General features: G+C 37.0%; 1 long non-coding RNA gene across 1 annotated transcript; it reads left to right on the top strand.

The window, feature by feature from the left end:
* The first annotated feature begins 722 nt into the window (after nucleotides 1-722).
* Nucleotides 723-2,688, top strand: LOC126707334 (uncharacterized). Its single transcript, XR_007648903.1, has 5 exons — nucleotides 723-996; nucleotides 1,112-1,149; nucleotides 1,341-1,593; nucleotides 2,297-2,420; nucleotides 2,521-2,688. It is a non-coding gene; the product is annotated as an uncharacterized LOC126707334 (long non-coding RNA).
* Nucleotides 2,689-7,737: the final 5,049 nt, after the last annotated feature.

Raw genomic sequence — 7,737 nt, 5'->3', positions numbered from 1 at the left:
AGTTGATGTTAAACGTACAGCTTAGATCACTTTATGTTTATGCCACATAAAAATTAAGGCCAACGATCTTGAATACTTGATGCATAGTTCCAATCAGAAACAGGAAATGTTGGGTTCTCTTATTCTGCAATGCATGTGGCCCACTATTTTTTTATTTTCACCCAGTCCAGATTCTCCATATCATATGTATAACCCTAATGGTCATATGACTCATATTCATAGTACGCCTTGTAGCTGTATCATTATAGCTGAAATAATCATACACCAATATTATGAAAAGTAGCTGGCATCATTTATAATTTTCCAACTGCTATATTGACTAAAACCTTAAGTATAAGTGCTTGTGGGGTGTGGTGTGGTGTGAGAGACAAAGGATAGAGTTCAAGTTTTCAGAAGGACGATTCACACACATCAATATCTATATCTATATCTATATATATATATAATTGCAGAAGCTGAGAGAAAATGAGTTCCTAGAATTAAGGAGGTAATGACAAATAGGAAAAGTCCCTACCTAAAATTTAGACATGTGTAACTTTAAAAAGCGATACATTATATTGTTTGACAACGCTATAACACCGTTTAAAAGTAATAAATTATAATTTTTCGCTACATTAAAACACTGTTTGGAACCCTTATTGGTATAAAAGGAAATTAACTGCTTAAGACATAAAAAAGGAAGATAGCTGCACGGAAAAAAAAAGGAGAAAGAGAGACCGACAGACAGAGAAATAGAGAGGCAGAGAACGCAGAAGGAGAGAGAGATCGAGAGATCAAAAACTGCACGCTCTAAAAATTGAAACTTAAAACACACAATCATCCATTCTTTCCATTTGTTAACACAAACGGCCAAAAGAAAAGATTTTCCCTGCCGATGAAAAAGAAAAAACAGAAGCCCATTGACATATTTCCACGGTTTGCAATCAAGAATGAAAAGAAGTCTCTCACTTTCCTGTCAGATTTCTTCATCTAACTGTCCATTAATTTCTTTCACCGGTGAGTTTTTATCTTCGATTTAAGTTTGTTTATTAATTATGATTAGGTTTTGATATTTTGTTTGGATTGTTTTCGATTTTGGTATTTTAATTAAGTTTTTCTATTCGCTTTTCAGTTTGACATTCTCATCTGCACGCCCTCAAGTTCAACCAGGTACCAATTTCGAATCAATCAGATTCCAGATTGTTTAGATCTACTTTGATTTTTTTTTCGTTTTTGTCAGATCTAGGGTTTGTAATCTGCTCTTTGGATGAATATATTGCTTTTGTTTATTGGTGGTGTTAGTACTCTACTTTGAATATTCCGATTTCAATGTATTTCTCCCTGAACTGTTCACATTCTAGATTTCAGAATCGGAATGATTGTGTTAGTGAAATAAGCTGCATCACTTCCCAATGAAAACTTCAAAGTCACTGTAACTGAGACCTGCTCTTCCACCCTGTTTCGTTTCTTCTCTGTAACTCCATACACACATGGTCAGAATAGCGTGGTTAATTTCCCTCTTTCGGATACTCTCTCTGATGATTTGGCCCACTTTTAACTGTTTGCATGTTCCGTTCCAGACCAACAGACAAAGGAAAAAAGAAAATCCAAAAGGTTTGGCTACCTTTTTCCCTAATTTCCCATATAGTTGCTTTATAGATAAAATAGAAAAATTTATTATTGAAATCCATGACAGTTTGGCCATGTAATCCATAGAAAGTTTGGTGGTAAATCACTATTTCTATCTCCTCATAATAATTTTTTCTCTTCTTGGAAGAATATGAAACTTAATCTTAAAATGAACTTTTAGACTTTAATTCTTATAGGGCTCCCAAGTTGGAACCCTTCTATATTTTTCTCTATAAAATTGAATGACAATGGCCTTTAAGATTATGTATTTGAAAGTTAGGGGAACTATTATGTACTCTATAATGAATAGGAACTATTTGTGGTGTTTTCTGATAGATTAAGCTTCTAGAGATAGTTGTGTAAAGCTTATTTGATTGCTAAAAAGAGTTTCTTAAATTGCCAGAATGTGTTTTGAATTTGTTTCTCAATATTGCTTCCTGAACATCTACAGGGCTTGATGATTAGTGAATAAAATTGAAATGCATCTTACATGATATTATAATGAATATAGATAATTCAAGTCATTTTGCAACAACGTATGTGAAATCTAACAGCATCTGATGTCCATAACTAGATTCTGTAAGCAGCAAACCATACATTTGATTGGATTTGTGAATGCTAAATAAGTGCTCTTTAATGAACAGGAACTAGATTCTCTTGACATTATTAGACTTTTCACTTTTGTTAGGTGCAAACTGGAATTTTGTGTATGGACATGATGCTATAGATTTCTGGTGGGCATCAGTATAGCCAATTCATATTTCATGGGGCTGGTATCTCACCCTTTCAATTGCCAGGTGCTCTATACAAAGGTTTGTTGTAATAAAGCTTTAGCATTTTTTTAAAAGCATGTTGAGTATGTTACTTTTGAGAAAACTGGTAGTAATAATGCCTTTATTTATTTAATGACAGGCATATATTAATTTTGAAATATCAAAGGGTGTGGTTGAATGGATCAGAGAGCTTGATGAGAGACTTATAGACAAATTAAAGCATTTGAAGGTCTGGATAAGCCATAAAAAGTTGGAGGTTACTTTTAACTTTGTGCCAAGATAGAGTAAACCACTCAAATTTCTTATATTGGTGTACTGTTAATATTCATGTATTACTTAAGGTTTTTTTTTGTATGGAAACTTCCATATGGATCTAACATTTCTTTATTGTTATATGTTTTTTTAATTATGTTTTAATTACTTGAATTTTTTCCTTGAATTAGAAGCATATAAGTTTGTGAACGTATAAGAAAACTTACTTTGTTCTGTATAACCAAATTTGTAGTCCAACTTGCAACAGATTTTGATTGCAAGGAGATATGGGTACACTTTTTGCAATTTCATATTCTGCCTTGTTGTTACAACTCCCCATACACTTTCAATAACGCAATGAATCTATGTATAAAAAAAAAAAATTAAAAAAAAAAAAAAAAAAAAAAATCGGTGCATTATTTACTGGAGATTATGATCAAACTTTATGGTTTATATGCATTTATGATTTTTTATTTATTTAAATTTTATAGTTTCTTATCAAGCTTCTGAGATACATTTACTTTGTGCAGTATATAAGTGTTGGGGTTGAATGAAATCTACACAGGTCTATATTTATTCCTCACAAAAGGGACATGATAGGTGGAAAATAAGAAGGGAAAAAAATATTTGGTTGATTGGAAAGGAGCAAGAACAAAAAGAACAACTGAGATATGAAATGAGCATTAAGCACATAACCACACAAAAAACAATGTAGAGGCACATTGGAATTCAAAAGGAAAAAAAAGTTAGCTGATGTTGAATCAACATCTTCAAATGCACTTGGTTGGATTGTTTTAGATTTAGATATTTGAGTTAGATTTGGTTAAATTAGTTTTTGGTATCTGCCTATGGTGTTTGTAATTAGATTTGTAAATGGAGATATGTGTTAGGTGTTTAGTACGTGGTAAAAGTGTATTTAAATATTATTAAAAAAAATTCTTTCTAATAAATATAAATAAAAAGTTTCCCGCACATAGTGCGGGTTAAAAAGCTAGTATTACCAAAAGCTGAAACGTAGCATTTAATGTTGCTACGCTTCCATTGAGCCACGTCAGCAGCCATGTCATTATTAATTTTTTTTCAATTTTTTTATACAATTTTTTAACATTTAAAATGAATTAAAAACTCTATTATATTACAATCAAAATATCATATTTAATTTATCTTATTTTTAATTATTCTTATTTATTATTAAATTTTCAATTCCATTTTAACTTTTCATATCCCCACTACTCTCTACCTTAACTTTCTTCAACCTATCTTATTCCATTCAACTTTTCATATCCCCATTACTCTTAATATTAATATTATTCTATCTTTTTATCTTCCTTTATTTTTGACTATTCTTATTCTTATCCTCATGCTATAAAATGGTCATTCTCCCTCTTATTCCATGCATAATTTCTATTTTTCCACACACAAAAGCCCCCCCACCTCTCTCTCTCTCTCTCTCTCTCTCTATATATATATATATATATATATATATATATATCTATATATATTTTCAATTTTAGTATAACAGGTTGACCATCAAAACATACTGATGCAGTATTGAAAGCTCCACCAAATGCATTGCAAAAATCAATTTTAGACTACTAGAAGTCAGTTAGTTTGCTAAAATTGGAATTAACAGGTAATCCAGCTTGATACGATTTAGTTTTATATTTTATGTTGTTATCTTTTTTATTCACATTGGTTGTTAAATGTTTTATTATTGCACTATAAAGATGGTATATAAAATTATAATATTATTTTATTACATAGCATAACTAAAATAATATGGTGTTTATTGCTATACATTTCATTTTTATTATTTTATTCTCATCTTATTTTATTCAACATTTACATTTAGCAACATCCTCCATATCATAATTGTGGGGCCTGAAATTTGAAATCCCAACCCACTTCACATTAAGGGCCCAAAGCCCAAGCCGAGGAGCCTACTGCCGAGGACGTATGACGAAAGCCCCTTAACGGCCCAAGAATGTGGCCGAGGACGATCTCACGCTCAACACCTCACAAAACGCCTGAAGAAAAAGACAAACTCAGTACAAGAGCAGTACAAACGAGAAAGCTGCCAATACCATAATGTGGAGCCCAGCGCCTGACAAGCCCATACTCCATACCATGCTATCCAGCTTTTCCCAACCACTCTGACGTATGGATTGATAGGACGAGTAATTACCCCAAATAAGGAGAAACTGACACGTAGATGAAGAAGGGGAAGTGAATACTAGTATAAAAGAGAAAAGAGAGCTAAAAAAGAGAGGGTGGAGGCCCCGGAAAAAGAAGGAGAAAAAGGAGGAAGAATGGTGAGAAGATAATGCTCCTCGGATTAATTCCGAGGAGTCAGACCTTTTAAACCACATTCGTGTAAGGCTTAGCAATACAGGCCAAATCCATCTTCGTATGAGCTTCCATGAAAATCCTGACTAAACCGTTGCCCAACGACCAAGGTCCAGCCTTTCTATCCCACTCTCTTCAAATCATATTGTTCGGGCCCTTTACATACGAGCCCAACGTCATCCTTGGGCTGTTAAAAATCCTGTCCCTACAATTGGCGCTGTCTGTGGGAAGGCTTGTGCGTTGGCGCGGCTGGCGGTGGAGTCAGGTCTATATCAAGTAGAGGTCCGCGAAGTTTCCTCCATTTCCGGCAACATGCAATTGTTGCTCCGGCATCAACTCCCGCTAGGGGCTACGTCTCGCAGTGCCAATGACACGGCCAGCTCTAGGGGCTTCCAGCCTCAAGTTAACTCTCCCCATCTTGGTCTAGGGGCTAACCTTTGAAAAATAAATAAATAAAAACAGAAAACAACTACTCAAAGAAAAAAACTACAAGTTTTGGACAGAACCAAGGCCTTGCATGGTCCTCGGACTCAAGCCTATGGGGAAACCAAGTACTCAAGGAAAAAACTACAAGTTTTGGACAGAACCAAGGCCTTGCATGGTCCTCGGACTCAAGCCTATGGGGAAACCAAGTACTCAAAGAAAAAACTACAAGTTTTGGACAGAACCAAGGCCTTGCATGGTCCTCGGACTCAAGCCTATGGGGAAACCAAGTACTCAAGGAAAAAACTACAAGTTTTGGACAGAACCAAGGCCTTGCATGGTCCTCGGACTCAAGCCTATTGGGAAACCAAGTACTCAAAGTAAAAACTACAAATTTTGGATAGAACCAAGGCCTTGCATGGTCCTCGGACTCAAGCCTATGGGGAAACCAAGTACTCAAAGTAAAAACTACAAATTTTGGACTGAACCAAGGCCTTGCATGGTCCTCGGACTCAAGCCTATGGGGAAACCAAGTACTCAAAGAAAAAACTACAAGTTTTGGACAGAACCAAGGCCTTGCATGGTCCTCGGACTCAAGCCTATGGGGAAACCAAGTACTCAAAGAAAAAACTACAAGTTTTGGACAGAACCAAGGCTTTGCATGGTCCTCGGACTCAAGCCTATGGGGAAACCAAGTACTCAAAGAAAAAACTACAAGTTTTGGACAGAACCAAGGCTTTGCATGGTCCTCGGACTCAAGCCTATGGGGAAACCAAGTACTCAAAGAAAAAACTACAAGTTTTGGACAGAACCAAGGCCTTGCGTGGTCCTCGGACTCAAGCCTATAGGGAAACCAAGTACTCAAAGAAAAAACTACAAGTTTTGGACAGAACCAAGGCCTTGCGTGGTCCTCGGACTCAAGCCTATGGGGAAAGCAACTACTCAACAGAAAAACTACAAGCTATGGACACGACCTGGACGTTATATGGCCCTTAGAATCTATCCGAGGAGAATTCCCCATTGATAGTTGGGCTAACCCCTAAACTGCATGGATTCCCCAGTCTACCCTCGGAGCCTCAATACCTAGGGGATTGATGCAATATAGGGCAATATGTTGCCAAAAACACAGTCGAAGTCCCTCACTGCTCGGCTACCCTCTCGGATGAATTATTTAGAGTTTATCGTTCTCGGATGGTCGCCTTGCATGCATTACGAAGCGCTCAACCGTTATGTCGGTTAGTTCCAATAGTTTAATCTATTGAGAATTACCATTGTCATACTTGATAATGTCAGTAAGTTCAAACTAGTAGGAATTTATTTTAAGGTTTTTTCCTGCTCTAAATATCATTAAAGGAAAGTGCACATTTAATATTCATGCACCAAGTAGTTGTTGCAGAAAAGAAAGGTATTTGAGAGTAAGCAAATTCATTTCTTATTAAAATGAATGAACAGTACAGTGTACAATGAAAGAGCTTAAATAAGCTCATACTGAAACTAACTACACTAGCGAAAAGAAGAGATACAAGGGGATGAAGGAAAAGCCGAAGAAGATATGTAGAGAAGAGACGTGCTGCCGCTCCGAAATTTTATCGAAGGAAGCCATTCCTCAATACTTTTACATGCCTTCAATTCAGGCAGCAAAAGAGCCCAACTTGGGACTTGCACCGTTGAAGAAAAGGTGCAGAGAGCCCGACTCCGGGCTGGCGCCGCTGAAGAAAAGGTGCAGGGAACCCAACCTGCGGCCAGCACAGTTGAAGAAAAGGTGCCGGGAGCCGGAAGTTGAGGAGCCTCCACAAAATCATGCCTGTAATAAAGCAGACGGCGCTAATGGCGGAAATTCTTTCTTTTGACACACCAAAAATCTGATGTGACCAGAACCTGCTTCGGATTTTGACTGAAAGAGGTGGGGGTACCGTTCCCACCTTATCCAAGCGGGAGGTCACCTTAAATCTGTGCCTCCCCTGCCCAGACCACACCACCTTAAGTCTTGGAAGGGTCCGGTGCCTTTGTGGCGGGTGAAGTTCCTCCACCTCCACCCATGCCTCAAACATATTGCACTAAGGGAGGACGACATTGGATGTGAGAACTGGTTATGGATAAAAGGTTATGATTTTGAAGGGAGCAGAAGGGTTTATATGCCAGGAGAATAACCACCTATCCTGCTTATATAAAGGGTAAGGTGGTGCCATTTAATTTGAGCAGATTCCCAAGAAACGCTGTGGACAAGGCAGCTCTGGCACAATTTCCAACACCATCTGCCACCACAAGATTTAAAGGTCCTCGTGAAGGCGCGCCTCGAATACTGAAACATCAAAGGACACTGCGCGGGTGAAGA

The sequence above is a fragment of the Quercus robur genome, chromosome 2, assembly GCF_932294415.1.
Source record: "Quercus robur chromosome 2, dhQueRobu3.1, whole genome shotgun sequence".
In the NCBI taxonomy this organism is placed as follows: Eukaryota; Viridiplantae; Streptophyta; class Magnoliopsida; order Fagales; family Fagaceae; genus Quercus; species Quercus robur.
Note: the sequence above shows the minus strand (reverse complement) of the source record. Positions and strands in the feature narration are given on the sequence as shown.